The sequence below is a fragment of the Scyliorhinus torazame genome, chromosome 9 (genome assembly GCF_047496885.1).
Source record: "Scyliorhinus torazame isolate Kashiwa2021f chromosome 9, sScyTor2.1, whole genome shotgun sequence".
NCBI classification, from domain to species: Eukaryota; Metazoa; Chordata; class Chondrichthyes; order Carcharhiniformes; family Scyliorhinidae; genus Scyliorhinus; species Scyliorhinus torazame.
In genome coordinates, this window is record NC_092715.1 from 198,162,881 (window position 1) to 198,180,702 (window position 17,822).

Consider the following 17,822-nt stretch of genomic DNA (forward strand, 5'->3'; position numbering starts at 1 on the left):
GGTAAAGTACACTTATGTTGGCTTTTTTACCTCTGTTCTGAATCTTAACACCTCGATCAGTAACCTCTCCTAAGTTATATTTCCTCCTAACTTTTCTCCTAATTTTCCTTGTCGTTGAACCCATATCTTCCTGTAACAACCTGCCGCGTCGCTTACCATTAATGTTTTCACTTCCCGTTTTATTCCTTTTAGTATTCCTGGTCCTATTCACTGAGCTCCCCTCAGTCACTGTACCTTGTACTGTCACCCTTTTTTATTTTTGACTATGGCTTCTCTGCCTTACACTTTCCCCCTTACTGCCTTTTATTTCTGTCCCCGTTTTACTACCTTCCAACTTCCTGCATCGGTTCCCATCCCCCTGCCACATTAGTTTAAACTCTCCCCAACAGCTCTAGCAAACACCCCCCCCCCCCTCAGGACATCGGTTCCAGTCCTGCCCAGGTGCAGACCGTCCGGTTTGTACTGGTCCCACCTCCCCCAGAACCGGTTCCAATGTCCCAGGAATTTGAATCCCTCCCTCTTGCACCATCTCTCGAGCCACGCATTCATCCTATCTATCCTGACATTCCTACTCTGACTAGCTCGTGGCACTGGTAGCAATCCTGAGATTACTACCTTTGAGGACCTACTTTTTAGTTTAACTCCTAACTCCCTAAATTCAGCTTGTAGGACCTCGTCCCGTTTTTTACCTATATCGTTGGTGCCTATGTGCATCACGACAACTGGCTGTTCACCCTCCCCCCCCAGAATGTCCTGCAGCCGCTCCGAGACATCCTTGACCCTTGCACCAGGGAGGCAACATACAATCCTGGAGTCTCGATTGCGTCCGCAGAACCACCTGTCTATTCCACTTACAATTGAGTCCCCTATCACTATAGCCCTGCCATTCTTCTTCCTGTCCAGCTGCGCAGCAGAGCCAGCCATGGTGCCATGAACTTGGCTGCTGCTGCCTTCCCCTGGTGAGCCATCTCCCTCAACAGTATCCAAAGCGGTATACCTGTTTTGCAGGGAGATGACCTCAGAGGACACCTGCACTGCCTTCCTACTCTTGCTCTGTCTTTTGGTCACCCATTTTCTATCTCCCTCAGTACCTTTCACCTGCGGTTTGACCAACTCGCTAAACGTCATGTGAGAGTACCTTTAAGAAATGGATGTTTAAGCAATGTACCTTTAAGAAATGGAGCTGATCATATTACTGAAGTGATGTCAGTGGGTGGGGGGAGCTGAGCTCACTTCTGCTTTTTCAGTTTCAGTTTGAGAGAGCAGCTGGGAGTGTCTGTGTGTTTTGCTGTGAGCTGCAGGAAGAAACACAGAGCTGGTCTGTTGATTTCTGCAATCCAAAGACTATAAATATATTGAATGTAACCTAATGTGCTCCTATTTTTGTCTTTTGGATGTTTAAAGGAACGTTTTAAGGATTATTTAGTGTTGTAGTCTTTTGGGGTTATCTTTGAAGTAATGGGTGTTAAGATATTCAATGTTTGTTTTTAAAAGGTTAACTTGAGTTTATAGAATAAACATGGTTTTGTTTTTAAAACCACCTGTCCATTTCTGCTGTATCACACCTGGAGAGTACGCCGTGTGCTTCCCACACCACAATCTATTAAAAGTTGTGGGTCGGTTGAACTCCATGAAATACTTTGGGGTTCTGTAAACCCGGACCCATAATAGTACCTCGGGCGATTCTCCGGCAGGCGTGGCGCCAACCTCGATGATGCCGTTCTCGCCGTCTGGGAGAATTGCGGAACAGCGTCGGACCGGCGCTGCGGGAAAAAATGGCGCGAATGGCGATTTTCCCATACGGCGCGACATGGGAGAATCGCGCCCAGGTATTTTTCTTTTTTCTCAGCCACTCACAAATGTCACACTAGAATCAACCAGCTTTGACAAAGAGTCACCCAGATTCGAAACGTAAGCTCCCTTCTCTCTCCACAGATGCTGTCAGACCTGTTGAGATTGTCCAGTATTTTCTGTTTTTGTTTCAGATTCCAGTTCCTCAGCAATTTGCTTTTATCACACTGGAATCAATTTTCTTCTGCCCAGGACGATTCTACATTTAGTGTTCTCTTGCTCTATGGGAAGCATTGTCATCTCTGACCATGGTCCCGTCTTCCTGGAATTTTTGCTTGAGGGCTCTCCTCCCCACCACCCCCCAGGTCTAGGCCATGGCGGTTTGACACTAACCTGCTTAGGGATAAATCCTTCATTACACATTTTAAGGACAGTAAGAAGTCTAACAACACCAGGTTAAAGTCCAACAGGTTTGTTTCAAACACTAGCTTTCGGAGCACTGCTCCTTCCTCAGGTGAATGAAGAGGTAGGTATATTCACCTGAGGAAGGAGCAGTGCTCCGAAAGCTAGTGATTTGAAACAAACCTTGTTGGACTTCTTACTCCAGTCCGACGCCAGCATCTCCACATTTTAAGAAGGAACTTGAGTTTCTTAACTCCCTCCACCTTGTGAGGGACGTGCAAGGTCTATGCTAAGAGGGTTAGTTATTTCTTACACAACTAAAAAAAGGATGCTGGAGAGTCAGTGCTGGTTGGAGGTTTGTTTGATAAAGGTAGAGAATAGGTACAGGAGGTCTCCTAGCAGGTATTGCTGAAGGAGGCATGACTTGGGTGGCTCTCGATTCTTTCTTGACACAGGAGGCTGAGAGAAGTTTAAGGATTGTGAAGCAAAAAACTGCATGAGTTTTGGAATAAGCCAAATAAGTACTTGGCCTTTTTGACTAAGAAGAAGGCAGACTTTAGGGCCATCCCCTCTGTGCAGAATTCAGGGGGTAGGAGGATAATTAAAACTGGAGAGATTAACGGGGTGTGGTAGTCCGTGTAGAGGTATTACGGTACCTGGTAATGCTGGAACACCATTGGTAGATATTGTATGTTTCCTATTGGTCAAGCTGTATGGTAGCTCCGCCCTGCAAGGCGGGGTATAAGAGCCCGTGCCGCCCCAGCAGCCTTCATTCTGTACCTGAGCTGCTGTGGGAAATATCTAGCTTATTAAAGCCTTCAGTTGGACTACAACTTCGCTTTAGTGGTCATTGATTGTCCATCACGGGGTATTTAGGAATTCCTATGCTGAAGATATAAATCAGGTCAATCTGGTGATGTGATGGCGCGCATGGAGTGCTTCTTCTCTTCCCTCAAGCTACCTGTGGTATTTGAGGATCAGTGTTTGGCCCTTGGCTCCTATCTCCAAAAACGAATGGCTGTGGCCATTATGGAGCTCCAGCCGGGGAAGGCCCCTGGCCAGACGGTTTTTGGTATGGCTTTTGCAGGGCGTTTAAGGATCTGTTAATAGAGCCTTTGGTTGGGATCTGTTAATAGAGCCTTTGGTTGGTATGTACTGTCATTCATTTGAGCCAGTCTGCTACCACCGACTCTTCGGGAGGCAAATATCTCCCTGATCTTGAAGACAGGCAAGGACCTGGAGGAATGTGCCACCTACAGGCCAATTTCGCTTCTGAATTTTGATTTGAAATTGTCATCTAAAGTATTGGCGAGGGAGTTTTACAGATGGTTGTCCGGTGGGGATCAGACTGGGTGCATCTGGTGCACTTGCTGCAGACATTTGGGTTGGGTGAAGAATATATTAGGTGGGTTCAGGTGCTGTACCATAGGCCCTTGGCAGAAATACTCACAAATGGTTTTAAGTCTGATAACTTTGGCTTGCAGAGAGGGACGAGAAAGGGGTACCCCCTGTCTCTCTTGCTGTTTGCATTGGCCATAGAGCCGCTTACGGAGAACACCAGATTTGTGCATGATGTGCTGCAACCTCCAGGGCTACAGACCAAGAGCTGGATGGTGAAATCAGACACAATAGTTGCTTATCAGAACATCTGAACTAGGAGCAGGAGTAGGCAATTTAGCCTCTTGAGCCTGCTCCACCATTCAATATGATCATGGCTGATCTCATCATGGCCTCAACTCCACCATCCTGCCTGTTCTCCGTAACCCTTCACCCCATTACCAATTAAAAATCTGTCTAACTCCTCCTTAAATTTACGTACTGTCCCAGCATCCACCGCACTCTGGGATAGTGAATTCCACAGATTCACAACCCTTTGGGAGAAGTGGTTTCTCCTCATCTCCTTATCCTGAGACTATGACCTCTTGTTCTAGAATGCCCCACTAGAGGATACATTCACTCCACTTCTACTTTATTGAAACCTTTTATCATCTTATATGCCCCAATTTGATCTGCCCTCATTCTTCTAAACTCTAGGGAGTATGGGCCTAAACTGTTCTATCTCTCTTCATACAACAAACCCCTCATCTCTGAAATCAACCAAGAACCTCCTCTGAACTGCCTCCAATGCCACTACCATTTTGCTTGTTACATCATCAAAGAACTCTAGCAAATTAGTCAAACATGATTTATCCATCATGAAGCCACGCTGACCCTAATGGATTGTGTTTTGACTTTCCAAATGTCCTGATATTACTTCCTTAATAATTGATTGTAACAATTTCCCAACAACCGATGTTAAACCAACTGGTCGGTAATTTCACACATTCTGCCTCCCTCCCTTTTTGAATAAGGGCGTTACAATAGCATTTTCCCAATCCACTGGAATCTTTCCCGTGTCCAGGGAATTTAAGAATATTATAACCAATGGATCCACTGCCACTTCCTTTAATACCCTGAGATGCAGGGCATCAGACCCTGGGGACTTGTCTGTCCTCAATTCCAATTTTACATTTAGGTGATCCCCATTAGAGTTTAAGTACCTGGTACAATTGCTTGTACAATTAAGTACAATTGCTTGTATTCGGTGAAATTTGACCCGTTGGTCATCCTTACCGGTCTCATGGCTGGGCAGGATTGCCTTGATTAAAATTAATGTGTTGTCTAGATTGCAGATCCTTTGCAGTTGCTGCCAATCTTGTTGTCAGTTGGAGTCTTAAAGGAGATTAAAGGAATGATTAATTTGTTTATTTGGAATAAAAAGAAGTCTTATCTAAAATTTGCCAAACTACAGCTCCCAGGTTTCAAGGGGGGTTTGGTAAGTCCTGAATATCAAGCTATGTCAACTGGCCTCTCCCCTTAGATTTATGAAGGATTGGGTAGGTGGCATGGTAGCACAGTGGTTAGCACTGTTGCTTCACAACGCTAGTAACCTGGGTTCAATTCCCGGTCACTGTCTATGTGGAGTCTGCACGTTCTTCCCATGTCTGTGTGGGTTACCTCCGGGTGCTCTGGTTTCCTCCCACAAGTCCTGAAAGACTTGCTTGCTTGGTGAATTGGACATTCTGAATTCTCGCTCAGTGTACCCAAACAGGTGCCGGAATGTGGTAACTTTCACAGTAACTTCATTGCAGTATTAATGTAAGCCTACTTGTGACACTAATAAAGATTATTATAGAAAGGGCCCTGCCTCCATTTGGCTTGATAGTGCAGCAGACCAGTCGGTTTATCCTTTGTTATTTTATGGGAACAATAGGACAGGCTATGCTAGATGCGAAAATCCTATTACTGTGAATACACTTGGGCCATGGAGGAGGATCTGCTAACTAGAAGGGTGATCTAAACTGACGTCGCTCTTTCTCCCATCCAGGCAGCCCAGACTTCCCATCAGGTCTTTTGGGCCATTAATTCAATACTTGGGAGAGATAGAGGCTTTGTAGGCTGGGAGATGTATCCAGTGGTGGCTCCTTGTCATCTTTTCAGTAGCTATGCCAGCAATTTGCCATCCCAAGACACTCCTTTGTTAAGTATCTGCAACTCAGAGCCGAGACAGGTGATCAGCAAGTTCTGCGCTGCCTTGTGTTCTAGATCCTATGTTAGCAGATTGGGTATCTTGCAGTATTTGGGAAACGACTTGGTAATTAAGATTGATGAGGAGACATGATATGGGATTATGCCAATAACATTTTGGGTTTGCAATAGAATGAAGGAGGCTCAGTTCAAGATACTGCACCATTTGCATATCACGCCTAGTCTAGGACATCGGTTTGATCCTGCTATATCCCTGATGTGTCTAAAGAGCCTGGTAGTTGAGGGTGATAGGTCTGTTGTTCTGAAGTCATCCTGTCATGCTCATTCCTTTATTTGCAATAATTCTTAGTCTGTACTGTACCTGTAGTGCATTGAAAATGTTTTCTGAAGTGTTATATGTTTAAAAACAATTAAAAACCTAATATTATCATAGAATCATTGAATTTACAGTGTAGGAGGCCATTCAGCCTATCGAATCTGCACCGGCCCTTAGAAAGAGCACCCTACTCTGGCCCCATAACCCCACCTAACCTTTTGGACATGAAGGGGCAATCTAGCACAGCCAATCGACCTAACCTGCACATCTTTGGACTGTGGAAGGAAACCGGAACACCCGGAGGAAACCCACAGACACGGGAAGAAAGTGCAAACTCCACACAGGCTGGACTTGAACCCAGGTCACTGGAGCTGTGAGGCAGCAGTGCTAACCACTGTGCCACCCAAAACATTGTAGCAGACTCTACCCCAGCTCACCTGTCGCGGAAGCCCTCATCCAATCCCATGACTATTCCAGAGCTTTCCAGGTCAGCCTCCATCCTTCTCCCCGCCTCAAAACTGAGCTCATTTAACACTTTTTAAAAAAATTTAGAGTACCCAATTATTTTTTTCCACTTAAGGGGCAATTTAGCGTGGCCAATCCACCTACCCTGCATATCTTTGGGTTGTGGGGGTGAGACCCACGCAGACATGGGGAGAATGTGCAAACTTCACACGAACAGTGACCCAGAGCCGGCATTGAACCCGGGACCTCTGTGCGGTGAGGCACATTCAAAACTTTGTTGTCTGTATTCGAACACACTGTGGTAAACCACTGTTGCACCTATATTAGGTGATGTATGGTAGGTTCTGTACCACAGGTACGACGGTAGTCCCTGCCTGCTGGCTCCGCCCAGTAGACGGAGTATAAATATGTATGTCCTCCGTGCAGCAGCCATTTCGCCAGCTGCTGTGGGAGGCCACACATCTTAGAGCAATAAAGCCTCAGTTGTATTCAACTCTCGTCTTTGTCCAATTGATCGTGCATCAATTTATTGCTCTAAGATTTTCAGAAGATGGACCTCCGAATCAAGCTGGATCGCCTGCAGCTGGAGGTTGAGCTCCAACATCTTTCCGCTGATCCAGGACGCGCCAAACTATGCCGAAGCCATGACGCTACTCAAAGAAAATTACGCCCAGAAGACGAACACGCTCTTCGCCAGGCACGTACTCGCCACTCGCTCGCAACTCCCTAGTGAGTCCATAGAAGATTTCTGGCGGGCCCTAATCCCACTAGTCCGGGACTGTGACTGTCAGGCCCTTAGGACCACGGAACATTAAAACCTCCTTATGCGGAATGCTTTTGTTACGGGGATTGGGTCGGACCTCATACGCCAGCGATGTCTAGAGGGGGCCATGCTCAATCTCAGAGACAAAGAAGCTAGCGCTCTCTATGATGGTCGCCTCGCGCAATATCCAGGCCTACATCCCCAGCCGCGCGGCCCACCTATCCTACGCATCATGGACCCCACAGACAGCCACCCCAGCGGGGGCCTTACCCAGCCAATACCCCTGCGCCACGCGCCAGCCAGCGAACCCCGGGGGTCCCCGATGTTACTTTTGCGGCCAGCAGAAACACTCCTGCCACCGCTGCTCGGCCCGCGCTGTACTTTGTAAGGTTTGCGGTAAGAAGGGGCACTTCGCCGCGGTGTGCCAGGTCCGCGCAATCACCGCTATCGCCCCCAACCCCCTCATTTACGGACAAAGGGCGCCGCCATCTTCAGCTCCCCGGACCACGTGCGGCCAATGGACGCCGCCATCTTCTCCCCCTCAGACCACGCACGGTCTCCTCCCCCTCAGACCAAGCGCGGCCAATGGGCACCACCATCTTCCCCTCCGCGCAACACGTGCGGCCCATGGGCGCTGCCATCTTTTTCAACTCCTAACTAGTGCGGCCCATGGGCGCTGCCATTTTGTCCTCCCCAAGATCATCAGGTGCCGCCATCTTGTCTCCCCCATGGCACATGGGCACCACCAGCGTTCCAGGACCCGTGCCCCCCCCTGGGCACTCCATCATCCAACACCAGCGACGTCCAACCACGACTCGCCTCAGTGACCATCGACCAGTCTCGTCCGCACAACCTGGCTACCGCATCGACCAGCGTTAAAATCGATGGACACATGACCTCTTGCCTGCTGGACTCTGGGAGCACCGAAAGCTTCACCCACCCGGATACGGTAAGGCGCTGCTCCCTCACGGTACACGCCGCCAATCAAAGAATCTCCCTGGCCGCTGGATCCCATGCCGTGGCGATCTGGGGGTACTGTACAGTCACACTCACGGTCCAGGGCGTAAAATTCAGCGGCTTCCGCCTCTACGTCCTCCCTAATCTCTGCGCTGCCCTACTTACTCGGCCTGGACTTCCAGTGTAACCTCCAGAGTCTAACCCTGAAATTCGGTGGGCCCCTAACTCCCCTTACTGTGTGCGGCCTCGCGACCCTAAAGGTCGATCCACCTTCCTTCTTCGCAAATCTAACCCCGGGTTGCAAACACGTCACCACCAGGAGCAGATGGTACAGCACCCAGGACAGGACCTTCATCAGGTCCGAGGTCCAGCGGCTGCTTCAGGAAGGCATCATCGAGGCCAGCAACAGCCCCTGGAGAGCCCAAGTGGTAGTCGTTAAAACTTGGGAGAAACACAAAATGGTCGTGGACTACAGCCTCACCATCAATCGGTACACGCAGCTCGACGCCTACCCCCTCCCACGCATATCTGATTTGGTCAATCAGATTGCACAGTACCGGGTCTTCGCAACGGTAGACCTCAAATCTGCCTACCACCAGCTCCCCCATCCGTAAAGCGGACCGTCCATACACTGCCTTCGAGGCAGACGGTCGCCTCTATCACTTCCTCAGGGTTCCCTTCGGCGTCACCAACGGGGTATCGGTCTACCAAAGGGAGATGGACCGAATGGTCGACCGGTATGGTTTGCGGGCCACCTTTCTGTACCTAGACAACGTCACCATCTGCGGCCATGATCAGCAGGACCACGATGCCAACATTGCCAAATTTCTTCAAACCGCCACTCTCCTAAACCTTACCTACAACAAGGAAAAGTGCGTGTTCAGCATGAACCGCTTAGCCATCCTTGGCTATGTGGTCCAGAACGGAGTTCTGGGGCCCGATCCCGACCGCTCTTGGAGCTTCCCCTCCCCCACTGCCCCAAGGCCCTCAAACGCTGCCTGGGGTTCTTTTCAGACTATGCCCAGTGGGTCCCAAACTATGCGGACAAGGCCCGCCCACTCATACAGTCCACCCATTTTCCCCTGACGGCCGAGGCTCAACAGGCCTTCGCCGGTATCAGAGCCGATATCGCCAAAGCCTGGATGCACGCAGTAGACGTGGCCCTTTCAAGTGGCGAGAGATGCATCAGACGTCGCCCTAGCCGCCACCCTCAATCAGGCAGGCAGACCCGTGGCATTCTTTTCCCGCACCCTTCATGCCTCAGAAATTCGGCACTCATCCGTCGAAAAAGAGGCCCAAGCTATCGTTGAAGCTGTGCGGCATTGGAGGCATTACCTGGCCTGCAGGAGATTCACTCTCCTCACTGACCAACGGTCGGTAGCCTTCATGTTCAATTACACACAGCAGGGCAAGATCAAGAATGATAAGATCTTGAGATGGAGGATCGAGCTCTCCACCTACGATTACGAGATTTTGTATCGCCCCGGCAAGCTCAACGAGCCCCCAAATGCCCTATCCCGAAGTACATGTGCCAGCGCACAAGTAGACCGACTCCGGGCCCTGCACGACAGCCTTTGTCACCCGTGAGTCACATGGTTGTACCATTTTATAAAGGCCCTCAATCTGCCCTACTCCATCGAGGAAGTACGGACAATCACCAGGGACTGCCAGGTCTGTGCGGGGTGCAAACCGCATTTCTACCGGCCAGACCGTGCGCGCCTGGTGAAGGCCTCCCGCCCCTTTGAGCGCCTCAGCATGGATTTCAAAGGGCCCCTCCCCTCCACTGACCGTAACACGTATTTTCTCAGTGTGGTCGATGAGTACTCCAGATTCCCCTTCGCCATCCCATGCCCCGATATGACGTCTGCCACCGTCATCAAGGCCCTCAGCACCATCTTCGCTCTGTTCGGTTTCCCCGCCTACATCCACAGTGACAGAGGCCTCATTCATGAGTGATGAGCTTTGTCAGTTCCTGCTCAGCAGGGGTATCGCCTCCAGCAGGACGGCAAGCTATAACCCCCGGGGAAACGGTCAGGTAGAGAGGGAGAACGGGACGGTATGGAGGGCCATCCAACTGGCCCTACGGTCCAGGAACCTCCCGGCCTCTCGCTGGCAGGAGGTCCTCCTTGATGTACTATACTCCATTTGGTCACTACTGTGCACCGCCATTAACAACACACCCCATGAGCGTCTCCTTGCCATCCCAGGAAGTCCACATCCGTGGTGTCGCTCCCGGCTTGGCTTGCAGCTCCAGGACCCGTCCTTCTCCGTAGTCCACAAGGCGGACCCGTTGGTGGAGAGGGTGCAGTTGCTCCATACGAATCCCCAGTATGCCTACGTGGCGTACCCCGACGGCCGACACCAGAATCGGGAAACGCGATTGAGCGGAGAATTGGTTTTGATGCCGAAATGTGGCAAGCACCGGTTTCACGCCAAATCACAATTCTCCAGAACACACGTATAGTAAACGTCGTAGGCATATCTTTAGCGGGCCTGACCCAGTATTCCCCGGGGTATCCCGCGATGCTCCACCTGCACCGGGACGAATTCCCGATGGCATGGTTCACTTTTGCTTTTAAAAATCGTGAAACAGGCACCGTGGCTGTTGAGAGAGGGAGAGTGGGGGTGGGGGTACGGAAAGTGTCCAACATCGCCATAGTTTGCTGAGTTGTGCCGTAGCCAGGAGGCTTCTGCCAGGGCTGGGGGGAGGAGCGGAGTTGTCAGGAGTTGGGCTGTGGAGTCGGGTGGATGGAAATGGAGCACCATTGCCGCATGTTAAACGTTTAGCTGCTGTTGTATAAAGAGTCGAAGGCTCTGCTCCTTTTCCACAAACACCTTTAATTTACTTCAACAGACTCTGCACAAAGCTCTAACAAATCACATCACCTGACACAAAGGCCACCTGAAGCCCCTTTACATATCAGTGTCAATTATTAGATACTTAACATAAATGAGGCAGCTAATTGGAATGTCTCTTAACCCATTACTTAACACCGCGGCCTGCAAGGCAGCTATGCAGCTGCACACGCCGCCGACTGCCCACTGTAAACTTCGGGCCATAAGTCATATGGGTGTCCTTCCAGGGCATCCCCTCAGTGCCTTCAGGCCCCAGCCGACCCATCAGCTGGATTGGCGTGCTCCAGTACAACCAGTGCCATCGTGTTGGCTGGGATGGTGTGCGTGGGGAGTGTAATGTGTATATGTGGCTGCAGCTTCTCAGCCTCCCGAGTGTCAATCACGGACCCGGCGAATCCTACACCATTTCTCATTGGAATCAACTGTGTTCCATGTGGCGCCCCCCTCCACACGCTGAATTGATCCAGGTGCGGCGCCAGTTTTGCTATCGTGGAAGTCCACGAATCCTGCCCCGGCGTGAACACTTAGCCTCAGGAACGGAGAATCCCGCCGCTTGAAACTGCAGTTTTGAAGTTTAACACTGTCCATTCTGGTCCCGCTGGGCTATATGGCACGGAACACTAGCATTCCTAGCAAAAGCCTCCATCCCAAATGCTATTTCAAGAGCAGATGCCAGTCTGTCGCTACCAGAATTCCTCTGTATCCAGCATTTCCAGTTCTTATTTAGCTGCTCCAGCATTTCCTGTCTCTCTGGTCTATCCTGAAGACAGACTCAGCATTTGGAACAGAACTAGTTTGAAAAAGGTAAAAATATCAAACAGTGACACCACAGGAAAGCTGTGAGTTAATTGTTTAGTGAGCAGTGCTACTGTGTTTCCTCTTCTCCAAAGTTAGGGACTGAGTTGAAGCAGCTGGAAAATTAAAAATGCTAAAATTGTTAAAGCCTGGTCTTTCTGATATATATTAATGACCAACAGCGAAGGGGACAATTCAAAAGCAGTCCAGGAGGAGTGGAACCTGGGTGTAAATGTGCAAAAATCATTTCAGATGACAGGGCAGGTTGTGATAATGTAAAATGTATAGTACGTAGGTTTATTCACAGAGGCAGAGTACAAATGTAAGGACATTAATATTAAAAAGGTAGAGGGCACCGGTTCGACCTCAAGTGGAGTTTTGTGTCTGTTGAGTTTGTGTCTTGATGCACGATCAATTGCACAAAGACTAAAGTTGGGTACAACTGTGGCTTTATTACAGTCAGATGCGTGGCCTCCTGCTGCAGCTGGCAAGATTTTATCATTTTTGATCTTGCCCCGCTGTGTGTTACTGAACATGAAGGCTACCGACCATTGGTCCATAAGGAGAGTGAATCTTTTACCGGCCAGGTAATGCCTCCAATGCCGCACAGCTTCAACGATAGCTTGGGACTCTTTTTCGACGGATGAGTGCCGAATTTCTGAGGCATGAAAGGTGCGGGAAAAGAATGCCACAGGTCTGCCTGCCAGGTTTAGAGTGGCGGCAAGGGCGACGTCTGAAGCATCGCTTTCTACTTGGAAAGGCAGTGACCGTCCACTGCGCGCATCCCGGCCTTGGCGATGTCTGCTCTGATGCGGGCGAAAGCGTGTTGTGCCTCGACCGCGAGGGGGAATTGGGTGGACTGAATGAGTGGGCGGGCCTTGTCCGCATAGTTTGGGACCCACTGAGCGTAGTAGGAAAAGAACCCCAGGCAGCGTTTGAGGGCCTTGGGGCAGTGGGGGAGGGGAAGTTCCATGAGGGGGCGCATGCAGTCGGGATCGGGCTCGAGAAGTCCGTTTTGGACTATATAGCCGAGAATGGCTAACCGGGTCGTGCTGAACACACACTTCTCTTTGTTGTCGGTCAGGTTGAGAAGAGTGGCAGTACGGAGGAATTTATTGAGGTTGGCATCGTGGTCCTGCTGGTCATGGCCGTAGATGGTGACATTATCTAAGTACGGAAAAGTGGCCCGCAGACCGTACTGGTCGACCATTCGGTCCATCTCTCTGTGGAACCATTTGTGACACCGAAAGCGACCCTAAGGAAGTGGTAGAGTCACCCGTCCGCCTCAAAGGCAGTGTATGGCCGGTCCGACTTCCGGGTGGGAAGCTGGTGGTAGGCGGATTTCAGGTCAATTGTTGAGAAGACCCGGTACTGCGCAATCTGATTGACCATATCAGATATGCGTGGGAGGGGGTACGCGTCGAGCTGCATGTACCGATTAATGGTCTGGCTGTAGTCCACGACCATCCTGTGTTTCTCCCCACTTTTAACCACTACCACTTGGGCTCTCCAGGGGCTGTTGCTGGCCTCGATAATACCCCCCTTAAGCAGCCGCTGGACTGCGGACCTGATGAAGGTCTTGTCTTGGGTGCTGAACCGTCTGCTCCAAGTGGCAACGGACTTGCAATCCATAGTTAGATTGGCAAAAAGGGAGGGGGGAAATCGACCTCGAGGGTCGCGAGGCCGCAAACGGTAAGGGGGGGTAAGGGCCCGCCGAATTTGAGGGTGAGGCTCTGGCGGTTGCACTGGAAGTCCAAGCCCAACAGGAGTGCAGCGCAGAGATTAAGAAGGATATAGAGGCGGAAGTTACTAAATTCTACGCCCTGGACCGTGAGGGTGACTGTACAAAAGCATCGGAGTGGGATCCGGAGGCTAGGGAGATCCTTTGATTGGCAGGGTGGACCGCGAGGGAGCAGCGCCTTACCGTATCTGGGTGAACGAAGCCTTCGGTGCTCCCGGAGTCCAGCAGGCACGAGGTCGCGTGGCCGTTGATTTTAACCGTCGTCGACGCGGTGGCCAGGTTGTGCGGGCGAGATTGGTCCAGCGTCATCGAAACGAGCTGCGGGTAGCCATCGGATGCTTCGGGTGGCGAGCGTATGCGGTTCCGATGTCGGGATGTCCGGAGACCCTGTGGGGGACAAGGTGGCTGCGCCCATGGTGCGCACATTGCGGGGTTGGGACAAGATGGCGGCGCCCATGGTGCGCACATTGTGGGGTCGGGACAAATGGCAGCACCCATGGGGCACACGTGGCCGAAGGGGGACAAGATGGCGGCGCCCATTGGTCGCACATGGACTCGGGAGAAGATGGCGGCTCCCATTGTACGTCTGGCGTGGGGAAGGGGGCGATAGCGGGCGCGATCGCAGCGACTGCTCGGGCCTGGCACACAGCCGTGAAGTGGCCCTTTTTACAGCAGGCTTTACAAACTGCAGTGCGAGCCAGGCAGTGTTGGCGGGGGTGATTCTGCTGGCCGCAGAAGTAGCAGCGGGGACCCCCGGGGTGCGTAGATCGGCGTGTGGCGCAGGCGTATTGGGAAGGCAGGGCCCCGGCTGAGGAGGTTGTCGGCGGGGTCCAGGAGGGGTAGGGAGGAGTAGAAGGGTGGGCAGCGCGGCGGGAGGGGTACAATTGTACGTTATGGGATGCGACCATCATAGAGAGCGCCAAGGTTTTCGTCTCCGCCAGTTCGAGCGTGGCCCCTCCCAGTAATCGTTCTCGGATGCGGTCCGAAGCAATCCCCATCACGAAGGCATCGCGCATGAGGAGATTTGCATGTTCGGCGGCCGTAACGGCCTGACAGTCACAGTCCTGGACGAGTGGAATTAGGGCCCGCCAGAAGTCTTCGATGGACTCACCAGGTAGTTGCGAGCGGGTGGCGAGTACGTGCCTGGCGAAGAGCGTGTTCGCCTTCTGCGCGTAGTGTTCCTTAGGAGTTCCATTGCTTTTGTGTAATTCGTGGCGTCTTGGATCAACGGGAACACGCTGGAGCTCAGTCTGGAGTACAGGACGTTTATCTTCTGAGCCTCTGTTGGTGCGGGGTCCGCCGCGTTGATGTAGGCCTCGAAACATGCTAGCCAGTGAGCAAGGTCTTTCCTTGCGTCGGGCGAGTGCGGATCCATTTGCAGGCGATTGGGCTTAATTCTGATATCCATTCTGTGGAAAATCTGACTGTAATAAATTGATGCACGATCAATTGCACAAAGACTAAAGTTGGGTACAACTGTGGCTTTATTCCAGTCAGATGCGTGGCCTCCTGCTGCAGCTGACGAAATGGCAGGACACTGGAGGTCATGCATATTTATACAGTTCTCCGTGGGCGGAGCCAGCCGGCAGGAGCTACCGGCGAACCTGTAGTGCAGGTCCTACCTTACATCTCCTATTACAGTGGCTCACCACATGCCTGTTGTGTTTAGTCCCGTGTACTTTATGAGGTAACTCACCAAACACTATGAGCCTCTCTTTATATCCGGCTCCCAGATCACATGAACTTGGTCTGGAGACCACATGGTGTGTCAGTACCGCCACCTGTTGGTGGGATGCCTCACATCATCCAACTATGATATAGCCCATAGGCATATCACCACATCCCCCTTCCTCACAAAACATCAATATAAAATTCTTTTTACAGGCAACATTACACATTACATTTAACACAATGAGCAGGTTTTACAAAAAAGTGTCCATTTGTATTCTGTGCAGACGTCATTGTTTCAAGTCGGTGCCACTTCCGCAGAATCTGTCTTGCTTACCGGCTTCTTGCTTTTCTTATGCTTCGCCCTGTGTCTCCCTGCCATATCTGCGTGGCTTTCACTTTCTGGCACGTTGTTGCTTGTTACCTGCAAGTGTTATCGATACTGGTTGGCTGGCGGGATGCGATAGTTCTCCCACTCTTTTCTTCTTTTTCTTTTTCTGGACACGGTGGAGTATTCCTGTGTGTCTCTTGGTTGTTTTCTTTGTAGCAGCCTTCGGCGTGGCGCCGGCTGTCGGTATGTGGTGAGGTGTCTGAAGAGGTTTGGGTGCCTCCTCCTCGCTGATCGGTGTGAGCACACCCATTTCCGCGGCCTCACCAGCATGCTGGATCACCTCAGTTTCTAGTGCCAGGCATAGAGGATGGAACGATGTTTGGCCGTCTCACCTCATCTCGGCTTGCTGGAGCATCAGTGACTTGCTCGTCATCACTGGAGAGGACTATAGTTTCTGGCTTAGCTGATCCAAGCCCTGGGTTTTCTAGATCAAACTCGTGGCCCATGGAGCTGCATAATGATATGGACATTAGGTCGTCTTCAAAGTCAGTGTCAGAGTCGCCTAATAATTCAACCTCCACATCATCGCACTCAGCATCTTCATCGATGTCCTTCCACTCGTCATTGGTGTCACTCGCTGCTTTGGAGTACGTCATTGGAACTGTTTCTAGAACTTGCGACGGGATACCTCATATCTCCGAGGCCAGTTTTTTCAAGGTCAGTACGATTTCTTGCATCTTTGAAATGAAATGAAAAATTAAAATCGCTTTTTGTCACAAGTAGGCTTCAATGAAGTTACTGTGAAAAGCCCTTAGTCGCCACATTCCGGCGCCTGTTCGGGGAGGCTGGTACGGGAATTGAACCGTGCTGCTGGCCTGCCTTGGTCTGCTTTAAAATCCAGCTATTTAGCCAGTGTGCTAAACCAGCCCCTTTGGTTCCCTTAATAGCCAATCGTCAGTAGTATCGTCAGCCTTGAATTCTACATGCGCCATCTCCAAACTCCCGCTCTCCACAGAGTCCAGCGTGGTCCAGGCATCCCCCGTGACCACCTCGTCATCACTTGCAGACCACCGGAGCCTTGTCTCTGGAACCTCATCTGTGCTGCTGGAGAAGAGATGTATCAGCAGCTCATAGTGTTCATCATCCATCTCACCTTCATCATCGTCAGTAACCTCAAAATACTTTCAGACTAGTCGGCCTCAGATTCAGCATCATCGTCCCTCTTTTCGCCGGGATAATATACTTTGCACACAGGATTATTTATTTTCCGAATAGCGCACCAAGTTCAAAATCAGCCTTTTGTTTGGCCGCCAAAGCTTGGTTCAAAATCCCACCCTGTGGATCTTCAGTGGGACAGAAGAAGTTGAAGAACAATTCCTTGGATGTAGTTCTTGTCGCTGCTCTTGGATTGCTTCGATCCCTGTACTATGGTTTCGTTCAAATTGTTCGTACATTTTTGCCCTCCCTCCAGTCGATTGTGCAGCCTGCCACATTTTTGGCACAAGATGGCGGCGGCGGCACCTGCCGGCCACTTAAAATGGCCACCCGCACTGAGACCATGGGCTGGATTCTCTGATTTCCAGGCTATGTCCAGAGAATCCGTGGCGTTTTACGTGAGAAAAATCGGCGCAGCCGACCAGTGTGCCACGACCATCTTCCGACCAATGCGCCACGTAAAAGATGTGGCTTGCCAATATAAACAGCTGGAGAATTGCCGGGTCTGTGGCCGCGCATGCGCACGCCGTCGACCTGCAGCGGTCGCACCGAACAACATGGTGCCGGCCGTGCGTGGACCCGACCTACCAGATAGTGCCCCCCTAGTCATCCCCTCCACCAGCCCTCGCCGAAGACCTCTGGGCCAGCAGCAGAGCTCCCACCCGACTGTTGGCAGCACTGGACATAGTCTGCAGCTGCCACGCCAAATTCCTGACCGCTGAGACCACACGTCCCCCGCGGGATTGGGAACTCCGCCTATCGGAGGCGGAGCATCGGGGGAGGGCGTCCAGGTCCCCTCGCTCTCTCTCTCCCCCCGTCCCCTCGCTCTCAATCCCGCATCACCTTTCTCTCTCCCTATCCCCTCGCTGTCTCTCCTCCACTGTTCGTTCTCTCTGTCCCCTTCCTCTTAGGCTCTTTCTCTCTCTCCCTATCCCTTTACATTCTCTCTCCTCCCATTTCCTCTCCCTTTCTCTTCCCATCCCTCACTCTCCTT

At 51.2% G+C, this 17,822-nt stretch overlaps 1 long non-coding RNA gene across 1 annotated transcript in view; it reads left to right on the forward strand.

Moving 5' to 3' along the window:
- The window catches only part of LOC140429664 (uncharacterized), a 31,932-nt gene extending 15,557 nt beyond the window's left edge, over positions 1–16,375 (forward strand). The window contains exon 3 of the long non-coding RNA XR_011949163.1: positions 15,830–16,375. This is a non-coding gene — a long non-coding RNA (uncharacterized lncRNA). The remainder of the gene's footprint in view (positions 1–15,829) is intronic.
- Positions 16,376–17,822: the final 1,447 nt, after the last annotated feature.